At 46.1% G+C, this 27679-nt stretch overlaps 1 pseudogene; it reads right to left on the reverse strand.

Moving 5' to 3' along the window:
* Positions 1-27679, reverse strand: part of LOC147748288 (small ribosomal subunit protein uS2 pseudogene) — a 52740-nt pseudogene that overhangs the window by 9764 nt on the left and 15297 nt on the right.

Genomic DNA, 27679 nt, shown 5'->3' on the forward strand with positions numbered 1-27679 from the left:
TGCTTCACCGGTTTCTCCTTCCTCACATACGGCTGCCGTGCAGGCCGGACCTTCTCACGAAGTTCGGGGGGCAGATGTTGCACCCCAACCTCTCGTCTTTGAGTTTGGCGGCATGGCTCCTGAGATAGTGCAATATGGCCATTTGAATCTACCTGACGATTGCATGGACATACTGAAGGAGTCTAAGAGGCCTTCCACTCGGACTTCCTATGCTTACAAGTGGAAGAGGTTCTGTATCTAGTGCAAGTCCAAGAACTATGACCCGACGACGTGCAAGGAAGATGTCATCCTTCCTTACCTTCTACATTTGGCGCAGTCTGGACTTAATGTTCACTCCATTAAGGTTCATCTCGCTGCATTGACTGCCTACAGGAAATGCCCTTCACAGACTTCCTTCTTCCAGATCCCTGTGATCAAAGATTTTCTGGAAGGCTTGAAGAAAGTATTCCCTCCTGTCAGGCTCCCTTCGCCTTCATGGGAATTGAATGTGGTGCTGTCCAGATTGATGAAGGAGCCTTTTGAACCTATTCATAAGGCTTCGTTGCAGCACCTGTCCTGGAAGGCGGTGTTCCTCGTGGCCATTACATCGGCCCGCAGGGTGAGTGAAATTCAGGTGTTGTGTTGCCAAGAACCTAATACTGTATTTCATGCTGCTAAGGTTGTTATGCGTACTTAATTTCTTCCCAAGGTTATTTCTGATTTTCATGTCAACCAGACCATAACTTTGCCTACGTTTTTTCAGAATCCTTCATCTCCAGCGGAAAGGTCTCTACATTCCCTGGATGTTTGGAGGGTGTTGAAATTTTATCTGGATAAAACCAAAGATATTCGTAGGTCTGACCAATTGTTTATCAATTATGGATCAGTCAGGACGGGTCTTGCTACCTCTAAGCAGTCCATTTCTAGGTGGATTGTGTCCTGCATACAATTGTGTTACCAAAAAGCTAATAAGACCTTAAGAGGTAAGCCTAAGGCTCATTCCACCAGGGGCGAAGCTGCCACGACAGCCTTGCTCCGTAACGTGCCGATTGCAGAAATCTGCAAGGCAGCCACTTGGAATTCGGTTCATACATTTGCTAAGCATTACTGTCTGAACAATGATGCCAGGACAGACGCTCAGGTTGGACAGGCTTCGCTGCAAAATCTGTTCGCACAGTAGTGGTGTTAATTTTCTTCTCTCCACCGCCGCTTTGGTGTGGGGATGGGCTTGCCATTCTATTCACTAGATTATGACTATACACAGAGATCCCCTACTACAGAAGGAGTAGTTTCTGTCCTGTAACTCCAGTTCTGTAGTAGGGGTATCTCTGTTATAATCATAAGCGCCCTCCCGCCTCCCGGGTGGAGAAAGTTATTCATGTAAGGAATGCTACAGGTCTGGCGTGTTACGCCTTCAAAAAGAACTGAAAGTAAATGGGACCTGCTGTGCATTCTGGGATACTGGGAGAAGTTCTGGAAAGTTCTCTTAAAGGCACAGTATCCTATTTAAGCCGCATAATGACAGCCTATGGGGCTTGTCTGTCCAGGCCTTCCTCTCTATCATTCCAGAGGCTTTTACTGGTAGAGGCAAGTTTCTCTGTGAGGAAACTGGGCAGGCTGTGTTGTATGTGTGGTGTTTTTGGTGGAATTTCTAGTTGAAGTACTCAACAGTGTAGCTTGTGGATATAGGCTGCATTATTTGTCTTTAAATTCTCTCTTAAGTGTCTTTGCAGTTCTGCAATTTTTTGACAAGTTTAGAGATTATTTTTGATTGCCGGGGTCCACGCACATGAGCGGGACTATTCACTAGATTATGACTATAACAGAGATACCCCTACTACAGAACTGGATTTACAGGACAGAAACTACTCCTTCTCGCAAAGCTGCCTGGATCTGGTTGGTGAAGTTTCCAGGGGTGAAGCGACTGGCAATGGGAGTAGCGCCGCACGATGAAGCCAACTTTAGTACAGCAAGCTGCCCAGTGTTTCTGGACGGGAGGACGCACACGTCCGCTGGGTTGTCAATGGCGACAAAGGCGCGGGCAGCCAGCAGCATCTTCTCCCAAGTGCGTTTTAAGTTTTTGATGTAAATTCCATCGCTTTTCCTCTTGTAAATGTACTGCTACATCTGGAAGTTTAGGTTGGTGCCTCCCAGGTGATTTAAAAGAAACAAAAGGTCCTCAGCATAAAGGAATAAGTACAGGGAAATATTATATAGACCACAATCGGCTACTATATACTTCAATCCATAGTCCAGCCGGACAGGGAATTTAATAATCAAACACATCATTCAAATTTAAGAATACATATAAGCAACAAAGCATTGTAGTTACAGTAGAGCACAGTCCTGTGACGTACAAGAGAAGCAAAAAGTGAGAAAGTAGTAAAGTGAAGAAATATCAGGCAAACAAGGTGAGCTATCAGGCCACTGCTTTGGATCAGAATTGGCAGTGTGTCCTGGAGTAAAACATACATACAGCAATATAATAGGGTGAAACGTATGTCTACTCAAAGGAGTCGACGTTTCGATCCTGTGCTCAATTTATAGGGATCATCTTCAGGACTTAGGGAATTGTTATTGCCTGAATTGGAATTTACACGCCTGTAGGGAAAACAGGGGAAAAACAAAAGATAGAAAGGTATAGTCATTTTTAGGAAGAATATTGAGGGACATCAGCTTCAACCATTATACTTACAATATTCGGATCCGAAGTGAAAAAGTGTTGCCTGATGGCGTGGGCATTCAGCGCAAAACATATCTGTAATAGGTGAAAAGTGAATTTGCCGCAGTGCTAGACAACTATCTGCTAATGTTATGGAGGCCAGGTTCTATGCTGACATCTATTGTGGGACAAATTGTTAATTTAACATTGCGCGGTGATGTGATTCCGGATTGTGGTTCATGGCCGGACGTAGTGAGCGTCAATGCTAACAGCAGGGTGATGGCATCCTTATGATGCAAAGTATTGCTGCTGGTTAAGTAGAACGCTCAGAAACAATACCGGTGCTGATTTATCCGGTGTTATTACATGTTTCTTTGAAGGGTAAATTATGCAAGACCTACCCATGCGTGGGCTTGTGGGACTTCAAATGGGTTGGCAGCTATTAATTAATGGCCGGTTGCAGGAACTTGCAAAGCCTCTGTGGAGGGTGCAGTTGTCTGATCTTGGGCGTCCAAGCTATCGGATGCTGGGGAAAGAAGAGAGATGTTTAGGACATTGTTAGGGGTGCGTGAAGCAGGATAATTACAAGGCGCCAACATTTACCGTGATGATTTGTTGAAGCCACCTAGCAGGGTCAACATGGATAGATAGAAGGCCAGTGTTAAGGCTCCGTGTGGGCTTCAATTGGCACAGATTGGTGTGCAAGAAGTGCACCACTGTTGAGGAGGAGGAGAAGATTAGGGCCAAAATGGGAGTGATGAATCTTAATTAAGCAAGTAAAGCGGTGCGTGCAGTTTTACCCTTAGTTTCTCGATATCCCTGAGTGGTCTGAGTGAGCCGATGTCCTGATAAGGGCGTGGCAAGCGTCCAAATTCGCATAGTTGAAGTGCCGAGATTGCGCTACTATGGGGGGAGAAAGGAATTAATACCAAGTAGGGGGCCGGTTACGATTGTAGCCAGTGATGGGCCGCGCGATATTACCTTAAGGGTCAAGTAATCCTCAAGTAGTCTCTGCGTCTGATTAACCAGGGTGTCAATGTAACCAGCTTATGCGTTGATGCCGTCTTGGGAATGCGGTCAGATAATTGACTGATCCGCTAAAGAGGAAGGAACACTAGGTTAGAACAGCGTACAGCTCTGTACATAAGGGAGTCTATCGTAGTGAGACTTACCGGAATTCAGTGGGATGACTGGACGCAAGTTGCGAGCTGTGCCTTGCCGGATCGCAGTCAGCACCCTAAGGTGCTGGCATCTTATTGGACATGAGGCGGTCACGTGACGTGAGCCTTTAGGGAGCCAGTATAGCTTCAAATATTACGCGACCGCCATCTTAGAACGGTGCGCAATTAGTGTTAGCTATGTGGTTGTAATAGCCTAGCAATCTAGTTGTGGTTACAGGGCGCGTGCACTGTAAAGATGAATCAATACCTTGCAGCCGCCATCATTGAACGGAGCGCGAATAGTATTACCTATGTAGCTGTGATAGCCTTGCAATATGGTGGTGGTTACAGCGCGAGTGTGTTGAAAATAATTAATTAAAATTACGTCGCAAGTGATAGTGAGGGAAAGGATTAAAATAATGTAACCCGGAAAGGGAGATGTGAACAGTGTGTCAAACGTGACATAATTATATATTAAAAAACATTTCAGATGTCAGAAAATTCGTCTGGGGCCATAGCTCTCATTGTTTTGATCAAAAGTGCTCAATTTTGATAAGGACACTGTCTTTCAGGGTATGATTTCATAGGAGAGCTGTCCAGTCCTCACTCCTGTTCAATCCTGTGTGGATGGTGTTAAATTGGATAATAGTTTTAAGGTCCTCGCGGTTTAGGATCTAGCCCAGGTTGCCTCCTCTTGGTGGTAGTTTTATCGCTTTCAGAATTGTCCATTTGATGTCGTCTGCGGTGTGGTTGAGTTCAGAGAAATGTTCAACAAGAGGTGTGTTGGGAGTCCCGCATCTGATTTGACTCCTGTGTTGACATATTCAGGTCTTTGCTTTTTGGGTGGTTTGGCCCACATACATTTTGGGGCAAGGGCAAAGAATTGCATAGATGACGTTACAGCTGTTGCAGTTGGTGAAACTTTTTATTTCTACAGTCACACCATTGTGACTAAAGTGACAAGCCTCAATCGTGAACTCACATACAGTGCAGCTTCCACACTTAGTGTGCCCCAAGATAGGTGGTAATCCCCAATTAGATTCAATGGTTGTCCTGACAGTGGGGGCAGGTAAGGCTGCTCTGACCAAATGGTCCTTTGTAAATGTAAATGTAAATTGATACTTGTATAGCGCACTACTCACCCGCAAGGGTCTCAAGGCGCTTGTACGAATACCGCTGTGGAACCCATCCTGGCTTTCCCTGTGAGGTGTCTACTCCTGGGCACCCCCAAGGTGGAGGCCAGGCCTCCTTAGCGTTGTGGGGGCCGTTGTGGAGATTAAGCAAGCTATTGCCCAGAGTTGCAGAGTGGGACTCCATGATTGGAATAGGCACCGAGGCGAGAATTATCAGGTCCGTGGAATTTTGAACCCAAGACCCGCCGAGGCGGGGAATTGAATCCTGGTCCCGGGCCAGACCTCTGCATCAGGGTCTGCCGCTCTAACCATTGAGCCACACTTCTCCACCTTTAGGTTCTTACTTTTCTTGAAAGCGAAGAGTGGTCTCTCTAAATGTATGGGACCTGCGTTTAACGTTGGCCAATGTTTAAGGATAGATTTGCGAATTTTGTTAGAGACAGGAGAAAAAGTGGTTACACAGGCTATTCTCTCTGTTTTGTCATGTGTCTTGGGTGTGAGGAGGACCTCTCGTGGGCAGTACCAGGCCCTTTTGGATGCAGTTTTTACAAGTCTTCTAGGGTATCCACGAGTTTTTAGTTTGTTAGCAAGTGTGTTGGCTTCCCTAAAATAGTCTGCCTTTGATGAACAATTTCTCCTAATCCTTAGAAATTGGGAATAGGGCATGGAGTCTTTTGGAGCCCTAGGATGATTGCTATCATAGCTAAGGAGGGTGTTTTGTTCCGTTGGTTTCCTGTATAGGCGTGTTAGTAATTCGCCTTCTTGGTGGAAGATAGTGAGGTCTAGGAAGGCTATTTGGTCTTTGTCATAGGCAAGGGTGAAATTAAGTTCTGCACAGTTGTTATTTAGCCAGTGATTAAAAGAGTTCAATGAAGCAATATCAAGGTTCTAAATCAGGAAAATGTCGTCTATATAACGACGCCAGAGTGCAATTCCTGTAAAAAATGGGTTTCTTTCTGTTAGGATACTACCAGTTTCGAGTGCATCCATAAATAGAATGGCCAGGTTGGGGGCGAAAATCGCCCCCATCGAAGTTCCCTTGATTTGTTGATAATAAATATTATCAAACAGAAAGTAGTTTCTAGAGAGACATAGCTCCAGGAGCTGCAAGATGAAAAGTGTGGGGACCCTGTGTGGACGAGGACGTGAATCAAGGGTTCTCTTGATGACCAGAAGAGCCGCTGTCTCGGGGATATTAGTGTAGAGCGACTCTACGTCCATGGTGCAGAGGGTGTTAACTGCAGGGTCATAGGGATAGTGTTCGACTAAGTTTATCATCGCCAGGCTATCTCTTACATAGCAGGCTGTGGATTGTACAAATTCTTTTATGAAGTAATCCACATAGGCTCCTAGAGGTTCTAGGATTGAGCCACAAGCTGAGACTATCGGTCTCCCAGGTGGGTTCTCGATATTCTTATGCACCTTCGGGAGGGTGTAAATGACTGGTAGGCGGGGACTTTTAACATTAAGGAAACAGTGTTCCTTTGTACTCAGGTAGCCTTCAGACAAGGCATCCGTTGTTAGTTTCAGTTTGGTATCTTGGATACTTTTGGTGGGGTTACCAGGCAATCTCTGGTAATGGTCTGTGTTGCTGAGCTGGCTTTGAATTTCATTCTTGTAGGATTCAATGTCCTGGAGAACAATACCGCCACCCTTGTCTGCACTCTTTATGACAAGTGAGGGGTTATTTTTTAGTGTGCTTATGGCATCTTTCTCAACTCGTGAGATATTGTAAGGAACATACAATCTCTTCTTCTCTACATCAACGAGATCTTTCTGAACTAATTTCTCAAATGTTGTTATCTCAGACGGGATTCATACTTGCGGATGGGAGGAATGTAGATTGGGGTCTGAAAGGTGTGTTTGAGTTGGTTGTGGTAGATGGGTGGAGTTGGAAAAAGGCCTTTAGGCGAATTAACCTGAAAAATCTTAGTAATTCAGTCTGCAACTCCATAAAATAGGGGCGGATTTTGGGAACAAAGGATAAACCTTTTTTCAGAATTGCAACTTCTCGATCCTGTAATGTGTGCTTGGATAGGTCTAAAATCGGTATTAATTCAGAAGTGGGTTCCATGGAGAGTGGAAGGAGTGAGGAGTCAATACCAGCAGTTTGTTCTACCATTGGTAAAAATTGTTCCTGGTTTTGCGCTCGCCTGGGGCATTGAACCATCGTTGTGGTTTCTTTACGCGCCCCCTTTGAGGCGTGCCTGGTTGGCCTCTGGATAAAAAATTAGACTGGGCGCCTCCCCCTCGTCTTTGGTTGCTTGCTCCCTCACCTGGATCTGAGCTGTCAGAGGAGTCCTCCGAAGTGTCGGAGAATCCAACTATGTTCTGGCGTTTATTGTATCTGCCCCAAGGTCTGCTATTAGGGTTAAATTGCGGTCTATTGGTGTAGAAATCTTTATGTAAGTAGGGATAGGTGTTCTCTACGTTATAGTTCTTAATATCTTTCTTGATTTTATTAGACTTTTTGTTCTGTTCAATTCGGTGAAAGTCTGCTACAGTTTTTTCAACTTGATCTAACAGCTTCTTACACTCTGCCGTGGGGTCTGAGTCATTGATTTGCTTCAATAGATCGCTGATTTCTGTTTCTAGCGATTTGAGTGTTTCTGTGGCTATGTCGATGCCTAATGCGAGCCTGTGCCTAGAGCATGTGGTTCCAATATAACTAAAATTGGAGATATATTTTGGGTTGTCCGTGAAAATACCGGGAATGTTGCGGACCTGGAGGCCTACTGGTATAACATCTGCTTTTAGGTAATCTGTGAGCATTAATACCATAAGCTGTGGGTGCGACTGTTTCTCTTATGCCCATGCCTATTGACCCCACCAAGGCCTCTTCACCAGCTGACTCTGTTTTAAAAATTCTATCTTGGAATGTGGCTGGTCTTGGTCGTAACTTTGACATCCCGGAATGGAACGACTTCCTGGAACCCTTTCATATCTGCCTCCTTCAGGAAACCTGGTGTTTGGAGCCAAGACACCGAGTGGGATTCTCCACCTTTTTTATCCCCGCAGTCCAGGAACAAGGATCCAAAGGTCGTCCGTCAGGCGGCCTTATTATATGGATTAGTATTTTTCTGGGCTTCAGGGTGAAAGAAAGAAACACCCAATCTTCGGATCTCCAGTGGCTAACGATAACACACAAAGGGGGAAGAAGTATGGAAGTCTTCAACATCTACCTGAGGGGTGCCAAAGGCGGTGTATCCCATCTACCATCCACAGGTCTAAACCGCAACCTGGCTGCCTGCGATGCAGATTCCCATATAATGCTTGCAGGGGATTTCAACTGCTGTTTTGAGCCCTTGGCCAGCGAAGATATCTTGGACACTTTTGAGGAGGACACCAGGAGAGGTATTCCTATTTTGAATCTTGACCCGATTCCCAAATGGTCGCAAAACGCAATAGAGATCAATGCCTTGTGCATGGAGCATAATTTGCGACCGACAAATGGCCGATCCAAATCTGACCATATGGGCGCTCACACCTATAACAGACAAGACCACACGTCTAGGATTGATTATATCACGCTTAATTACAACCTCTGGCAACACCACCTAGATATGGAGGTTATAGTGTCGGGTGATAGCGACCACAACCCCTTATCGCTATCTATTTCATCTCCTTGGCAGGCTAGAAGGCAAGGCCTAACCGGTCATAAGTGGAAATCCTCCCATGAATTAGTCCCCACAAACTGTAGCAGGCGCTTAAAGTGGGCAAAAGTCTCAGCCGATGATACAAGGATGGCCCAAGCCGGGACAATTTTGGAAGAGGTGGAGCCCCGGATGATCACTTTAAGCCAAACCGATAATAAGATCCTACCTCTATTCACTGAGACTGTACTGGCGCTGAGTGACTTATTTATTGTTCCCCAAAAGACTCGAAGGGGTCTTTCGAAAACATTTCCTAAACAGTCAGACAAGTGGTATACTCCAAAATGTCGTGAGGCTAAGAAGGAACTTGTTGTGACATTAAAGTCCAAAGACGTAGTTGCTATCAGGGCTGCTAGAAAATTTTACAAAAAAATCATAATTGAAGCTAAACAGATTTATGATTTTAACTTTTGGGGAGATCTAGTAGAGGCCAGCACTAGGAAGGATGCCAAGAGGTTTTGGGACCTATTAAGATCCAGGGAAAAGCCCATTGATCAGCAGCTAACTTGTAACATTACAGGGGGTGCATGGTTCGACCACTTTTCGCAACTGTACTCTGCTCCTTCAGGCCCAGCCCAGGTAGCTTGCCCACCCATGGATTTTACAACTAACCTCCCGTGTTAGGATGGCGTATTTACCAACTTAGAAGTAGAACGAGCAATCCAATGCATTGTCTCGAACAAAGCAGCGGGTCCTGACGGAATCCCAGGAGACCTAATCAAGAATTACCCATCTCCTTGGAGTAGATTAATTGCCTCGCTTTTGAAAGAAGTGATGTTGGGTGGAGTCTTTCCTGACTCATGGAGGGGCGCTGAGGTCGTACCTATTTTTAAAAAAGGCTCTAGGGACGACCCAGCGAACTACCGCCCAATTAGTTTATTAGACTCTTCTCAAAAGGTAGCAGGGAAGGTGGTATTGGGCAGGATCATGGAGTGGGCAGACGAAATCACATCCTGTCAGATCTCCAAGCGGGCTTCAGAACAGGAACAGGCACAATCGAGCAGACGTTCCGCCTTCTAATGATCTATTGGAAAGTGGTGGTGCTGGGAGGGGGCAGTCTGTATTTAGTCTTCATTGACCTGCGGACTGCCTTCGACCTGGTACCACGCGCGCTTCTATGGAACGTCCTCGATGGGTTAGGCCTCCCCCCCTATTTGCTGTCTCTGCTTGTAAAATTCCACGATAGGAATTTTGCCCAAATTAGATGGGGTGCACAGGGAGAGAAAACATCTCGTATCCCCGTGGACAGAGGCGTCCGCCAGGGGTGTGTGCTTGCCCCCACTCTGTTCTCTCTTTATATTAACGGAGTGGTGGAGCATCTTCTACAACAACCATCAGATGCACCCACCCTGGCTGGAAGGAAGATCCCAACGCTCCTGTTCGCGGACGATACCCTCCTAATTTCAAAATCACCGATGGGCATCCAATCGTTGCTTTCCAGCTTCCAAACCTTCTGTAATGAAAGGGGTTTGGCCATAAATATAGGCAAAACTAAGTTTTTAGTCCTCAACCCGCCAAAAAAATCTGTCTACCCCCCAGTCCTAGATTCTGTCCCACTTGATCGCGTGAAAGAATTTGACTACCTGGGTATACGAATCAGTGACACCATGAGCTGGAAGGCACACCATCAAAAAGTCTTCCTTACCCACAAAAGGGTGGCAGGTGCGCTGCTCAAAGAGCAGCGAGCATCATCATCAAAACCTATTGGGGCTCCCCTAGATATCTACAGGGCAAGGGTTGTAAGCGCGGCACTCTACGGTGCTGAGCTGTGGGGCACTCAAAGAGTTGACACTCTGGCCCACCTTGAGAACAACTTCCATAAAGACCTAATGGGTTTGCCCCACAGCACACCAACAATCCCATTGCTGATAGATGCAGGTACCCGGGCAATCTGCGATCAAGCGAAACTACGTCCACTCCTGTTATGGTCCAGAATCTGGAATGTGCAGGAATTAAGTAGTTACGCAGATGCTTTGAACGACATCCTGTCACTACCGGGTTCTCATAAGATCATCTGGCTTAGGGAGGTTAAAAAGCTGCTCTATAAATTAGGCCTAGGAGAGGCTTGGTCCAACAAATCTGCACCCACGAAACATCAGCTAAAGAAGGTCTATTGGGCATGGGTAGACAGTGAGAGGGCCCGAAGCACAAACCATTGTAAATCCGTAGTTCTGTTTCTGTCAGTCAAAGAGTTACCGTTAAGGGAACCTTATCTAGACACCATTCAGAACTCAAGGGCTAGAGCTCTGTACATCAAGTTCAGGTTGGGGGTGCTTCCATTATGTGAATTCACGTCCACTTGGAAACCGCCCGCTCAAACTGTACCCTATTGCCCCTTTTGTGATCTAAGGGTAGAGTCTGTGTCCCACATGTTGTTCGAATGTAGTGTCTATGTAGTCCCGAGACGTAGGTGGTTGAAGCCCCTTTGCAGAAGTCTGGGAACTCGCTCTCACTTGGAAGCCCTGCGTATTTTACGTACAGATGCTAGACCCTTCTTTTCCACTTGCATGGCAAAATTTTTGGGTTGGGCTTGGCGTCTAAGAACTGCAAGAAAACTGTTAATCCAGTGAACGAGCCCACCCACCCAATATGCTGTTTTGGATATGAAATGTTTTTATGTTGATGACTGTTGTTAAAAATGTTTTTAAAGATGTGTAAATGCTTTTATGATATGTTTTTATCGAATAAAGCTACTACTACTACTACATAAGCTGTAGGCGGACCTGTTTCTTTTTTAGTTTTTGGAGTTGCTCAGGTAGTGTAGAGCTGGTAGCTGTTGGCACATCTGGGGTGTCAGTCAATAAGGAGGGCCCAGAGCATAAATGTTTTAGGTACTCTGCGGAATATAATGGAGCATGGGCTGACATCACTTGGGAAATGAAGAATAGATTTTTAAGGGAGAAAATTAAATTTAAGTACTGGTGCACTAGGGTGGCCAACCTCGTAGGACGAGGATTAAAGGTTAAAGAAAGCCCCTGCAATCCAGCGATTGCACTCAGTTCATTTGAAAAGACAAGGGGAACCCAATGGGTGGCTAGGGACCATGGGTATCAAGTGTTTTAAAAGAAACAAAAGGGCAGGCTGTGTTGTATGTGTGGTGTTTTTGGTGGAATTTCTAGTTGAAGTACTGGACAGTGTAGCCTGTGGATATAGGCTGCATTATTTGTCTTTAAATTCTCTCTTAAGTGTCTTTGCAGTTCTGCAATTTTTTGACAAGTTAAGAGATTATTTTTGATTGCCGGGGTCCACGCACATGAGCGGGACTATTCACTAGATTATGACTATAACAGAGATACCCCTACTACAGAACTGGAGTTACAGGACAGAAACTACTCCTTCTCGGAAAGCTGCCTGGATCTGGTTGGTGAAGGTTCCAGGGGTGAAGCTACTGTCAATGGGAGTAGCGCCGCACGATGATGCCAACTTTAGTACAGCACGCTGCCCAGTGTTTCTGGACGAGAGGACGCACACGTCGGCTGGGTTTTCAATGGCGACAAAGGCGCGGGCAGCCAGCAGCATCTTCTCCCAAGTGCGTTTTAAGTTTTTGATGTAAATTCCATCGCTTTTCCTCTTGTAAATGTACTGCTCCATCTGGAAGTTTAGGTTGGTGCCTCCCAGGTGAGTCACCGCAGCGAGGAACTTAAGGACATCCTCCTCCTTCATCTGCAGGACATCAGTTCCTCTGGCTATTGTGAATTCCCTTTATGTAGCAACGACAGGGTACTTCAAATCAAAGCCATATGGAGCCACCGATAGCTAAGCACAGAAAGAGAAATTATATTTTTAATAAAGTGTCTGTGAGTTCATGATCTTAGTAAAAACAATAAAACAAATTAGTTACCCTTGGTAATGCTCTTTCTTGTGAATACTTTATTTAACTGGAGATTCTTCACCTGTAGAATATTTTCAGGCATCAGACTGTATCTGGAGATTCTTTCAGGAATGCTCCATGGATACTAGTAGACAGCACTGTATGGTGACTTCATACTTCCCAGGAAGTGACGACCTGAAGCCGCATATAAGTGCAACCCCAGCGTGCTATCTTCATTTTCTTCACCCCTCTTCTTCTACCCCTCAGATCTGGTGCACTTCGAACAAATTGCAGGTTACCGTGTGCCATAACCTAACTTAGAATCTGATTATGCTCTTCGGGAGTTCACTCCAGGGGATAGAAGGGCAGTGAGGAATCTGAGGTTAGGTAGAGCATCCACTAGAAAGAGCAATCCTGAAGGTAAGTACTTTGTTCTTATGATGGATACTTCTAGCTGCAGATTCCTCATCTTTAGAACAGATACCACAGACGTACCTCCCAAAGTTGCAAGGACTGAGAATTGGACAAAGATTAGTTAGTCTTGCAACCCTCCCATCGGACCTTACCAACAAGGAAGTAGTCCTTTCGGACCTAACAGCAGTGTCACTCACCCCCCCCCCCTTCGGGCTAAATGGGAGGCAGAACTCCAGAGGCCGCTGCATGATAAAGAGTAGGAACAAGCACTAGAGTACCCAAAGAAAGTATCCTGCAATCCCTGATTTAAAAACATAACATTTTTCATCTTACATTGTGCATACCTAATGCCCAAGCACCTTCAAAGATACTATCCTAGCACACCATTCTCATGCCCGAGATGTCAAATCCCCAGCGCAACTTTCTTTCACATGTTTTGGAATTGCACAGCGCTACACTCCTATTGGAATGCAATACATACCTCACTACGCGAAGTAACAGGACTCACAGGCTTTACAACATGGGATGCCTGTGCATTGGGCATATTATAACGTCGGAAACCCCACAAAGTCGAGGCGCGGTTTGCGTCTCTGGCACTACTTTTAGGTAAGCGGGGAATTGCCATGCACTGGAGAACTCTAGCAGGGCCTGCATTAGCAGCCTGGGTAGGAGCAGTGTCGGTGGGCCCGATTCCAAGAACTAACTTAAAACAAAATCCTCAACTTACTACCAATTTAGTATTCACAGATTGCACTTACTCATTTTGGTATTCACAGAAGGCACTTACTCATTTTGTTATTCACAGAAGTTAGGACTCCTAACTTTAGGACTCCTAAATGCCTTCTGTGAATACCGAAAGTCTTAAAGTTAGGATTTTTCTTAGTTTAGGAGTAGTAAAGTTAGGACTCCTAACTTTAGGACTCCTAAATTCCTTCTGTGAATACCGAAAGTCTTAAAGTTAGGATTTTTCTTAGTTTAGGAGTAGTAAAGTTAGGACTCCTAACTTTAGGACTCCTAAATGCCTTCTGTGAATAAAGAGAGTCTTAAATTTAGGATTTATTACAGTTTAGGAGTCTTAAAGTTAGGAGTCCTAACTTTACTACTCCTAAACTGAGAAAAATCCTAACTTTAAGACTTTCAGTCCACGTTTAAGATGAGGACAAGACGCAGTTAAAATATAATAATAAAATTGAAATCATACCCCTCGCTGGGTATCGATCAGTACATCAAACCTAGCATGCTTGAGTAGATATTCCGAAATGTCAACCAATTGCATGCACACACTCTTGTGTATATCTTGATAGAAGATGTTGTAGTATTTCATTTATGAACGATGAACACCAAATAAAACAGTTTTCAATTAAAAAAGGAAGTAGTGTTTAGTGAATGTGTGCACCGACGCCTACGTTGTAGTTTGGCAGATGTGCAGAACTGACACTCTCCTTTGCCAATGCCATCAAAGTGGCATTGGCCCTGGTGGATTGAGCCTACTGGCCTTCGGGGCTGCCTTCTTAGCCAGCACTTTAGATGCAGAGGATTTGCCACCTCTTTTGCACCGCCTTGCCTTTCTTATCCTGATGAACCCCACAAAGAGCAGGTCATCTACACAGCGGTCTCTCATATGGTCAATTTAGAAGCTCAAAGTCCTCGCAGGGTCTAGCCGATGGAGCCTTTCCTCCTCTTTCAAGAGTTATGAGAGCAAAAAATTGCAGCAAGATGATTGATTGTCTGATATGGAAGGGTGATACCAACTTTGGCAGGAAAGCAGCCCAAGCCTTTAGCACCAATTTGTCTGGGAAGAAAGTGTTGGAAGGTAGCATGGAGTGTTGCTATAGTTCACTCATGTGGTGCTCAGAAGAGATGAGATAATTAAAAATGTGTTTTCAGAAGCTGTAGCGAGCAACTATGCATAGACTTAAATTGCGTGTACATTAGAAACATCAGGACTAGTTCTAGGTCCCACAGAGGCAGGACAAATGGCTTTGGAGTGAATGTATTCCTCAGGCCCTTCAGAAAAAAGCATCAAAACTAGTGATTTAAAGAGAGATGACTGATCAGACATTCATTAAAAGGCAGAGAGGGCTGCTAAGTAACCTTTAAGTGCACCAACAGCAGGATTGTGCTGGGCTAACAGCAAAACAAAGAATACACCAAAACGTTTGACCCTCAGAGGGTCAAGTTCACAGATCCCACACCGTGCCACAAACCTCTCCCAATGCCTGACACAAGGAGTTTGTGGATAGGCAACTAGCTGCAACTATGATGTCTACCACTGGCGGCAAGTCAAAATAATTTAGCTGTCTCCTCTCAATCTCCAAGCATGGAGGTGTAGGTTGCAAAGCTTCAAGTGTAGAACCTTCTCCTGTCGCTGAGACAGGAGGTCATCACAAATGAGTAGCCTGATTGGAGGGCAAATGCTCAGACTCAGGAGCTCTGGGTACCATGCTCTCCTGGCCCATTTTGAGGTTATTAAGATAATTTGGGTTCCTGGCTGTCCTGAATTTCCTCAGAACACAAGTAAGGAGATGAAGCAGTACAGGAGACCAAAGTCCCATCACAGATGGAATGTGCCTCCCAGTGGCCTTGTTGGAGGAAACTCCACTGTGCTGAAGCTTATACCCTGCACGTTCTCACTGGTGGCGAACAGATGCATTACTGATAGAGGATGTCTTGTGCCACCTCAGATAGAAAATGCATGCGTCGTCCACTAGCTGATGTCTGCTCAGCTGAACTGCTGCTGGCCCGACCACCTCTGGAGCCATTGACCCTCTCGGCACTGCATCCAGGGTTCCACACCACCCTGCTTGTTGCAGTACCAATTAGTGGTTACATTGTCTATGGGAACCTGCGCCTGCCTTTCATTGACAGTGACTTAAAAGTCTTCCGGGGTCCGGCGGATCACCCACAGCAACAAAACGCTGGTATGGAGCTGGCTCTCCACTGACGACCAGAAGCCTTTGCTCTCCACCTCCCCCAGATGGCCTTCCCCACTCAGTAACAACTCATCCTTTACAACTGTAACATCCAGGCGAGGAAGGGAGAGAGACCTGCCATTTTTTAAAATATGTATTTATTAACATTTTCAGTCATATTACACAGTGTGAGACTTCAACACGGTGCTTACAGCAATGGTAGAATATCATACAATACAATATAGCGTGCCTAGGGAGCCAGCCTAGGCACGGGGACTTCCCATCAACCCCCACGGGTCCCCCCCATCCAGCGAACATGGAGTAGGACCCCCCCCCAACCGGCAGTGTCCCACCAATTGTCAGGTTTGAACCCTTCTCCTACCGAATAAGGTACTGAGCTCTCTCTTGCAAGATATGGATGAAGTCAGAGAGGCAACCTTGGTGCTGGGTCCTCTGAAAAAATCTTAGGTTCCACTGCGGGATTGACCCTTGATTGAGATTGAAATGTCAAGATCATATCCTGAATGTTACAGACTCATGGGTGTGGGGACTGCCTTGAACACTCCCATGTCTAGGATAGCGCCTATGAAGGGGATTCTTTAAGTAGGGCACAGGTGGAACTTTGGCTCGTTGATGGGAACCCCAAGAAAATAAAGAACTCAGCTGTTGTCCGGAGGTGAGCCAGTCATCTATAGGTATCCCACTGCCATCACTTTCATGAACAGTTAGGCTCTGAAGAAAGGCTGAATGCAGGCAAGGAATACTGGAAGATCTCCATCCCCACTGTGGACCACAGGTAGTGTCTGTATGACTGCACTGTGGAAAATACATATTCTGCAAGTGCAGGGACACTATCCAGTCCCCGCGGATCCAAAGCAGAGATGAGCTGAGACACATTGAGCATTTAAAATCCGTCCTGATTCAGATAGACATTCAAAGTCTGGAGGTCCAGTGTAGGCCGGAGACCTCTGTCGTTCTTCAGCACAGGGAAGTAGTGCAACAGCCTCTCTTGCCCCTCTCAGAGATTGGCTCCCACATGTTCTCCTTTGACCAGGTGGATATTGATTTCGTGCACCATGATTGAGGTGTGAGGAAAATCAATGTTATTTGGGAAGCGCTGCTGCATGGGAGGAGAGGTTGGAGGAATTCTGCCCCTGCTGGTGTGAATGGCTTCAGCTTCCACCACATCCTCTGCCCTGGAAGGGCTGAGTTTGCTTCTACACCAGCAGGGAAGGTTGATCCTGCCGCTAAGAAATGTCTCTGGAATAGCTGAGGTAAATACTGATGCTACATGAGACATCTGAAATAGCCCCTAAACTTTCAATATTGCTGGTGCAATACATCTATTCATCTCTCTTCCAGCTACTCGAGTCTCCTCCTCAACCTCCGACTCCACTCCCTCTATCATCTGCTTTCAGCACCACACCGGCGCCAAGTCCTCTGCCTGGGAAGGCACCTCTCCCAATACATAGATTGCACTGAAGTACGTGCCATAATTCGCGCCATCTCATCTTCCAGGCGCTCTTGCCACCGAAGTGATGTATCTCGCTCCAGGTCCAGATCACGCACAAGATCTAGGAGTCGGTCAGGATACACTTCCTCCCTTTCTACTGGGAGATATTCGCTGGCTCTGTTGGATTCTTCCCTGCCTCACATTTCTTCTGTGGACGACATTACAAATGTCGGTTGCTCCGCCTTCTGCTTCACTAATTTTTTAGACACTTTTTCCAGGAGGCCCTGGTACGAGGAGTTGCGTAGCTCAACATACCATGGTCAATGTCAAGATAACTCCTACCTTTAGTGCCGGGCCTCTTAGAGCCAGCAATGGAATTGTTCTTGATTCTGGCCTCTGGTAGTCGAGGCCACAGAATAAATATAGACCGCCAGAGAAGGAACCTCTTTTCCTCCGCTCTGAATGTTCGGTCTCAGTGGTCACATTGGCGGCCATCATGCCACTACTCCTGCCTCCTTTGTACCACCCAATAAGGAGAGCAAGTAGCTGGACTCTGTGGGCTGTGAAGTCTATAGCACAGCCTCAACCACCATGAAAGCGGGCACTGCAGCTGCCCTCCTAGGCAGATATTATAGAGCACTCTGGGAATCTATTCAGAAGTTGGCAGATGTTCGTCCCAGGGATGATGAAAAGACTTCCTAGATAGAGTTAATGAGGTCTTCATGTTGTTCAATCAGGTCATCAGTGCTGTAACTGATTCTTCCTTGTTGGTGGCACAGGAATATTGCCATGGTGTAGCCTTATGAAGACATTCTTGGCTCCGTCTGACGTCTCTTAAACCGGAGTCTCAACAGGATCCTCATTCTTCCTTATCCAGGTTCTTCCCTCCTCGGCAGCCACACTGTCGACGAGATGGCACAAATAAAATCTGAAAAGGAGAATCTTACGAAGGTCGGCCTGGAAAGGCACAAAGAACAGGAACGTTCCTTCAAGCCCTACCAGCGTCGGTTTTTGCCTCAGATGGTTCATACCCCTCATTAGTATCAAGGTTGCTACCAACCACAGCAGCAACAATCTTACCAATAGAGGAAGATCTACCCAACAGGCTGTCTAAAGGGGTAAATAGACAACAGGCGCCAAGCCTTACATTTTTCGTTCTCCCTCTTCTATTACAATTTCTTCCAGGATTTGGAATGCACTGTCCCCTGAAACAAGACGGCGTCCCTCTCCTACCTCCTTTAAGCAAGAAGTAAAGTCGCTACTCCTAAGGAAATTCACATGAAACATTTCATTTATTTAGCACTACGGCGATTTGTATATCAAGACTCTATGGGGCATATTATCAAGGGGGTTTATCTCCGCTTTTTTGGCTTTAAAAGCCAAGAAAGCGGAGATAAATTTATCTCCCTATTACCTAGCTGTCGCTAACACCAGTTAGCGACAGCTAGTAGGAGATAGCGACCATCTTGGGCCCCACTTTGCATGTCAGTGATATTTATCACTAATGACATGCAAAGTGGGCGTGCCAAGATGTTAGCGACTGGAAACAGTCACTAACATTGCTATCTCCTATTACCAACTTTTGGAGATATTCGCGCTAAGCGCGAATATCTCCAAAAGCTAACACCTGCCCTGAGCAGTTCTTAGCCATGTTATCCAATGGGAGGTGGATAACATGGCTAAGAGCATTAGCTCGGTAATGCATGAATATCGCTGACTTTTCAGTGATATTCATGCATTGCGTCCAATTTTTATCGCATTTGCGATAAACCTTGGTAAAACCAAGGTTTATCTGCGATAAAAATCGCCGCAGCTCAGCGGTAAAATTTTGTCTCTAACCAAGCAATAGCGATAATTATCGCTATTGCTTGGTAATATGCCCCAAAGTTTTGTGTTTGTTCAGTACTCGTTTGTACCTTATTTCCACCCATGTAAAGCGCTCTCATACCCGCAAGGGTCTTGTTCGCGCTATGTAAAACCTTCAAATAAATAAATAAATACTCACTCTGGTAGGGGAAGCATCTTTCAGTTTCTGCAACTGAACATGCACGTCATTCAACGGTTGGGTCTTCACAAACGCTTCCCTTGGAAGTCAACATCTGGCTGCAAAAGCATGCGGTGGAGGTCTATCCTCCTAATCACGAGGAAAGTGCATTTGCTCCATATATATTTTTGAGAAAAAAAAGAAAGACAGGAACACATTAAGATGCATTCTAGGCTTGACACTAGCAAAAAAATGGATTTAGTGAGAAATGTTTTGGAAACTGGCATTGCATTCGATCTATCCCCAATTAAACCATATTGACTATGCTCCATAGACCTCCAAAAAACATACTTTCCTGTACCGATCAGCAAGACACATTGCAGATTCTTTAGGTATGTCGTGGGGCAGGATCACTATCAGTATCAAATGCTTCCATTTGGCCTCAAGTTCGCACCCAGAACTTTCTCGAAGTGGCCGCCCACCTCAAGATATATTGGATCTTTTTCTACCCCTACCTAGACAATTGGTAAATCAAGGCATTTACTCTGCAGAAAGCCCAGATGAAGAAGCTGGGTGGAAAAAAATTCACAAAAGACGCCGGGTATTGAATATTGTTTAAAAATATGTACTGTCTCAAAATTGCGAGTCCTCCACCAACCATACCACCTAAACCACCCAATCACATCTTTTGGTGGAGAGACTGTGATCAATCTGTCATAAATGTCATGTTCTCATGAAACCACTAATCCTACGGTGCAATCAGTGTCATCTTCTCTCCACTCCTGGGCCTTGTGGATCTTCCTCACTCCGAATGCACGACTCCACAGGGTGCTCTTCAGCAGCATCTTGAGGATCAGTGGGACCAATTGACTGGCATCTGGGAGGACAACATCATCTTTCTTCATGCAATGTCTCTAAAATGGTGGTGGTCTCCGACCAACCTGCTTCAAGGAAACTCCTTTCACTAACAGTTTTCCTCTCAGGATATAGTGTCAGATGCATCACTGCTGGGCTGGGCAACATACAGAGATTATCTCCAGATTCATGGGAAGTGGTCTTCAAGAGAAATTACCTATCATATCAATCTCCTTGAGTTCCGGGCAGTCCACTGAGTTCTTAAAGCAATCCGCCTGCTTTTTCAAGTTCCAGTCCCTGCTTGTTCACACGGACAGCACAACCATCATGAACTACCTTAACACGCAGGAGGGAATGATGTCCCTACCCCTATCCCTCGAAGCCCAGACAATCTGGAAATGGCCTATAGTACAGAACCTGCGACTCTCAGCAACTCACCTCCCAGGTGTACAAAATGTTAATTCATGGTTTTCTTAGCATAGTACTGCAAGAAGACCATGAATGGGTCCTTCCGAACAACGGCATGAAAGACATCTTCAGGCTGTGGGGCGCTACTCACATTGACTTGTTTGCCACAGCATCAAACAAAAAATACAAAGGCTCCATCTTGAGATATTCCCAACCAGAGAATCTGGGGATTTCTCTAGGGATCGACTGGTCTGTCAAATTTCTCTACTCCTTTCCAGTGATTCTGTCAGTCCTCATGCTCAAGAGCCAGAATGATTTTAATAGCCGGAATGGTCATGCCAATGGTGGTTCACGGGCCTTCTTTACTGGTCAGGGCTTCCATATCTCAAGCTCCCATGCAGATTACACCTAGTAACTAAGTTCGGAGGCCACTTGGTTCACCCCAATATCGCTTCCTTGATTTTAGCAGCATGGCTCCTGAGCTAGTGCAGTAGGGACACGGCGTGCACATCCTCAAGGAGGCTAAAATGGTTGTCCACCCATTCAGTATATATGCCTTGAAGTGATAGAGAGTTTGCATCGGGTGCTCGCCCAAGAACGCACACCCTACGTCGCCTTCCTAACAGAAACATGGATGAACGCCTCCTCAGCCCCAGACATCACCATTGCCATCCCGGAAGGCTACAAGATCATCCGAAAAGACCGCAACCAGCAAACAGGAGGAGGCATTGCTATCGTCCACAAGAATTTCATCCGCATCTCAACCAGCTCAGACGTCAACCTCGCCAGCGCCGAACACCTCCACTTCAAAATCCACACCGACCCCAAGACCACACTCAGAGGCACCCTCCTCTACAGGCCACCAGGACCCCGTGCACAATTCAGTGAAGACATCACTGACTTCATCACACCACACGTTCTCCCCTCCGAGGACTACATCCTATTGGGAGACCTCAATTTTCACCTGGAAAAAAGCAACGACAGCAACGCCACCAGCCTACTGGACAATCTCGCCAACCTCGGACTCAAACAACTTGTTAATACCCCTACTCACTACGCAGGGCACACACTCGACCCTATCTTCACCTCCAGCAGACATATCTCCTTCAGTCACACCACAGCTCTCCATTGGACGGACCACAGCTGCGTTCACTTTATGTACGATAAGACCACAACCCACAATCATCCTCAACCTACTCTGCGAAGAAACTGGAACAAAATCACCATCGACCAGATCTCCTCATCGCTTCTTCTAAAACCCCCTGCCCACTCTTCGAACCCCAACCAAGCAGCCATTAACCTCACCCAATGGCTAACCAACAGCGCTGACAACCTAGCACCCCTGAAAAAATGTCAAATCAAACTAGGCTACAAAAAGGCCCCCTGGTTCAACGATGTTCTCAAGAAATCCAAGAAACTCTGTCGCTCCCTTGAGAAGGCCTGGAAAAAAGACCCAAACACCAGCACCAGAGACGCCTTCAAAAACGCCATCCGCATACACCACCAACTGATCCGGACTGCCAAGAAAGACGCATTCAAAGACCGACTAGACAACAACGCCTACAACAGCAAGGAATTATTCAACATCGTCAAAGAGTTTACCAACCCCACGGCCAACTCCAACGACATCACTCCCTCTCAAACCCTTTGCGACTCCCTAGCTTCGTTCTTCCATGACAAAATCGCAGACATCCACAACAGCTTCGACAATCAACCCGGAGACCAACCCACCCAACCTTCTGTCGTACCTTCACCCCCTGTGAACATCCTTAACGAATGGAACCCAATCTCCACTGAGGACACCATCCGCCTGATGAACTCCATCCACTCGGGTTCCCCCACAGACCCATGCCCTCACCACATCTTCAACAAAGCAGATTCCATCATAGCACCACACCTCCGAGACGTCATCAACTGCTCCCTCAACTCCGCCACCTTCCCGGAAAGCTGGAAACACGCCGAACTCAGCGCCCTTCTGAAAAAACCCACAGCTGACCCCACCGAACTCAAAAACTACCGCCCCATCTCGCTCCTTCTATTCCCGGCCAAAGTCATCGAGAAAGCTGTCAACAAACAACTCGCCACCTTCCTCGAAACCAACAAATCCCTCGACTCCTCACAGTCCGGCTTCCGAGCAAAACACAGCACTGAGACCGCACTCATCGCAGCAACAGACGACATTCGCACTCTACTGGACAATGGAGACACAGTCGCCTTCATCCTCCTCGACCTCTCCGCAGCCTTCGACACAGTCTGTCATAGCACCCTGATACAACGCCTCAAAAACATCGGAATCCAGGTAAAAGCACTGGATTGGATCACCTCGTTCCTCACCGGAAGAACCTAGAGAGTCCGCCTCCCACCATTCAAGTCAGAGGCCACTGAAGTCATTTGCGGCGTGCCACAAGGATCCTCGCTCAGTCCCACCCTCTTCAACGTATACATGAGCCCCCTCGCTGCCATCGCACGCCAACACAACCTCAACATCATCTCCTACACTGACGACACTCAACTTATCCTCTCACTCACCAAAGACCCTAACACCGCCAAAAACAACCTACATGAAGGAATGAAAGAAGAAGCGGAGTGGATGAAGCACAGCCGTCTGAAACTGAATTCCGACAAAACAGAAGTCCTTATCTTAGGTACCTCCCCCTCTGCTTGGGACGACTCTTGGTGGCCAGAGTCCCTTGGAAATGCACCCATCCCGACAAACCACGCACGGAACTTGGGCGTCATTCTGGACTCCTCACTCTCGATGACCAGACAAGTCAACGCCGTTTCCTCGTCTTGCTTCAACATCCTTCGCATGCTCAAAAAAACATTTCGCTGGATCCCCACCGAAACTAGAAAAACGGTCACCCACGCACTGGTCACAAGCCGCCTGGACTACGGAAACACCCTTTACGCCGGTACCACCGCAAAACTTCAGAAAAAACTCCAACGCATCCAGAACGCATCAGCCAGACTCATACTAGACATCCCGCGTAACGACCACATTTCTGATCACCTGAAAAACCTCCACTGGCTCCCCGTCAATAAGAGGATAACATTCCGCCTTCTAACCCACGCACACAAAGCACTTTACGAACTTGGACCCGAATGCCTCAACACACGACTTTCCTTCTACACCCCCTCCCGCCAGCTACGCTCCTCCAACCATGCCCTCGCTGCTGTACCTCGTATCAACAAAACCACCATGGGAGGAAGATCCTTCTCCTACCTGGCGGCTAAAACCTGGAACTCACTTCCCATTCACCTTCGCCTCACTCAGAACCACCTAGCATTCAGAAAGCAACTTAAAACCTGGATATTCGACAAGTAATCCCCCACCCTTCTCCTAGCGCCTTGAGACCCTCTGGGTATGTAGCGCGCTATATAAATTAATTAATTGAAATTAATTAATTCCATAAAGGTTCACTTGGCAGCCCTTACTGCCTACATGGAATGTCCCCCACAAACCTCTTAGTGCAGTAGGGACACTTGAACCTGCCACAAGACGGTGTGCACATCCTCAAGGAGGCTAAAATGGTTGTCCACCCATTCAGTATATTTGCCTTGAAGTGATAGAGAGTTTGCATCGGGTGCTCGCCCAAGAACGCACACCCTACGATTTGCCAGGAAGATGTCATTCTTACCTACTTCCTCCTTTTGGCAAAATATGGCTTGCAATTCTCTTCCATAAAGGTTCACTTGGCAGCCCTTACTGCCTACATGAAATGTCCCCCACAAACCTCTTTTTTCAAAATCCATGTAATAAAGATTTTTTAGAAGGGTTGAAGAGGGGTGTTCCATTCTGTTGTTTCCGATTCTGAGAGACACCAAGGGCCAGATGTACGACGCTTGCATTTTGATACTCGCAAATGGCATCGCTTTGTAACTCACAATTTGCGAGTCGCAAAATGCAATGTACAACAGTGTCACAGACACTGTTAGTGATTCCCAATGGGGTCGCAAATTGCATGCCTCATCAATATTCATGAGGAAAGCGCAATTTGCGACGCCAATGCCTATGGCTAGCACTCCCAGGGATAGTGGCCTGCTGGGTTCAGCAGACCACCATGTCTGGGACTGCTTATTACATAAGGCATTTTTTTTTAAATGCAGCCCGTTTTCCTTAAAGGAAAACAGGATGCATTTCAAAATGAAAAATGAAACTCTTATGTTGCCTGCTCTTAAACAGTAGTTTTGCACCCATTCCGGACTCCTTCCCATTTGAGAATGGTTTACCACCTACTTGAAGTAGGTGGTAAACTGCAAGTGTTTTTTGACCGCAAATGAGGTAGCAAAACAATGGTACATAGCCTTTGGACTCGCTATTAGGAAAGGACGCCCTTGGCACGCCTCTTCCTAACAGCGAGTCGCATACGCTATTTTGCTAGTCCGTGACTCGCAAATTAGCATTGGTACATACCACCACCATTTTTTGCAGTCGCAAAAGGGTTGAATACCCTTTTGCGACCGCTAAAAACGGTCGTACATCTGGCCCAAAGTGCTGAAATATCAGAGTTTGAGGGCAGTCCAAAAACTCTGAGAGCTGCTATGATACAAATAAAAGTGTTTTATGCCCACTGGCACATTTTTATGTAAGAAAACCCTGTGTCTCTTTCCTGAACATCAAAATCACTTAAAGAGACAGCTCTGATAACCGTACTACGCCTGAAAATGAGAAATAAACACCAATTTCAAGGAGTGCCCATGGCATAGAAATGCAACCACTCCACCCTTACAAATGCAAAACAGTGTTGTCACTCACAGAAATAGCTCTGCATGCCATGCCACACAAAGTGCAAATGTAAATTGACCAATGGAGAAACCAGCAAACATAATTCCTATATATTAAATATATTCCATATATATTCCATTTGAAAGAAAAGTTTTGCAACCACATCTCTGGGTTCACTCAGTTTATTTCAGATGTATAAGAGTGGCAACATGCTGTCTTTCAAGTAATTTCTCTTTTCCTGACGTGTTTCATCCCGCCTTAGGGCCTTGATCACAGGTGCAAACGATTGGTAAGGGTCATAACCAGTTAATTTGAATGGGGCCATGATGCGTTTTTTAGTCATGGCAAACTGCAGGAACCATCTTGTCATGCTGTGGTTAAATAAGTTCATGGTCGTATGCTGGTAAGTAAAAACGTAGTGAATCCAAGGTCCCAGGAAAATCCGTTTGCCCCAGGGAGTCAACACCCTCCTCCAGACTATCGCGAACCTCCTAACATTGTTGGCTTTTACCATAAATGTGCCAAAGTCACACCTGATTCTTTCACAGAAGCTCCCTTTTATCTAAGCCATTCTGGACATGATGCAGTACCTCTTTTCCACTTCTCCCTTTGCTATGCCCCAGTGGGACTTAAAATCAGTTTTGACTTTTCTCATATGTTCTCCTTTCAAACCTATGCATAGTTGTCCTCTTTTTGCCAAAGGTGGGGACTCCTTTTCATTTTGGGCACTCTGTCACTCTCCCAGCATTCTTTTCTCTGCCTCACCCCTCTAAGGAAGAGGAGAGAGTACATCCTCTAAATTCTGAAAGAGCTCTCAGCTTGTATATTGATCGTACCATACAACACTGAGTGGATGATCAGCTCTGTATTGGGTTTACAGAAGCAAAGAAGGAAAGGCAGTGCAGAAAAGGATCATCTCTCACTGGATCATGCTCTGCATTACGATCTGCTACAAACTGGCTAAAAAGCAGCCTCAAGAAGGCTGAACATTTGCCAGGTGGCTCTGTGGGCGTCTCTTTATGTTCACGAAGCACTACTGTCTGGACAGCCAGGTGCGTTGAGATGGGCACTTTGCCAGCTCGGTCCTGTTGGACTTCTTGGTTTGAGCCATTTCACAGACATTATTGCTCTAGTCCCTATTCAAAAGGTAAGGAATCTGCTGTAAGAAGTCTCTATCAGAAGAATACGTTACTTATTTTCGTAACACTCTTTCTGGCAGAGACCCTATCTAACCGCAGATTCCTCACTGACACTGCCATCCTCCCTATTCTGTGAACTGCAATATTTTCTGCCTTGAAAGTCCTCAAGTTAGATTTCTGCACTCTGGTCCTGACCAATCTGATTTGGCTCCATGTCTGCGGAAGGCAGAAGAGTCAGAAAGCCACTGTCAGTGTGTATGGCTGCACGTCACTTCCTGCGTGGAGCGACATCGACGCAGAGTCACAAACATCACCCCCTGGTGAGCAGGGGTACTGCTTAAGGTTTTTCAGATCCATTCTGATGCCAAGCAAAATATTCAAAAGGTGAAGAATCTGCGGTTAGATAGTATCTACCAGAAAGATCATTACTGAAGGTAATTAATTGTTCATTTTGTAGGTTTGTCAAGCATCTCATCTGACATGTTTTCAAACTCAAAGGTATTGCCACATACTTTTCTTCCCTTCCCACCTTTTGTAGTTTCCGTGCAGGACTCTCTACTATTTCTTTGTGTTTTCTTGTCTGTTTCGTAACCTCTCATGTAATTTAGGCATCATTAGGCACTCTGGGGCATATTCTCAAGGAGTTATTGCCTAGTTGAACAGCACTTTATCACATCCAAAGTGGAGATAAATATATCACTCTATTCACAAGCTGGTGCAAACAGCCCATATCACCAGTTAACCTGCAATAGCAGCCTCAAAAAACATTGCCACGGATGACCCCGCAACTATCGCTAATGAAATGCAGAGTAGGTATTTTCGTGCCAAAAGCTGCGACAACATCACTCTGCAACATTCTCAACGACCAGCCAGATCGGCGATAAGAACCCAAAACAGGCGATAAGGCGCGTTAGCGACAGAAAATGAACATCTGCTGTGGCCTGGCATATAGTCGGATGACAGCCTGCACCAGAAAATGGAGCCCATCACAGAGCCACACCTGAAGGGCAACAGATGCCATGGAGCCAACAAACATGCAGCTCAGACACCCAAGAGGGCCACAACACCCACCGCCACCACCCCCAGGACTCCCCCCCTCCCGGGCAAAGACATGCCACATCAACTACACGAAATATGTACAAAATATTCCACCTGATGTCGCAAAATCACATTTGGTGACATGCATGTGTCTTCTCAAAAATGAGCATCACACATTCACCTTCGAATTAACAAATGAAAATGTATTTAATTAAACACAGAACAGAAATGGAGTCACACGGCGGCTTTCCTCGGGACAATCTGTAGGTCACAGCCTGCAAGACAAAAATCCAGACGAGAAGGTGTGACTTGTGCTCATCAAAGGACAGAGAGAGAGCGAAGGCGAGAGAGA

This window comes from Lissotriton vulgaris, chromosome 1_1 (genome assembly GCF_964263255.1).
Source record: "Lissotriton vulgaris chromosome 1_1, aLisVul1.2, whole genome shotgun sequence".
Taxonomy (NCBI): domain Eukaryota; kingdom Metazoa; phylum Chordata; class Amphibia; order Caudata; family Salamandridae; genus Lissotriton; species Lissotriton vulgaris.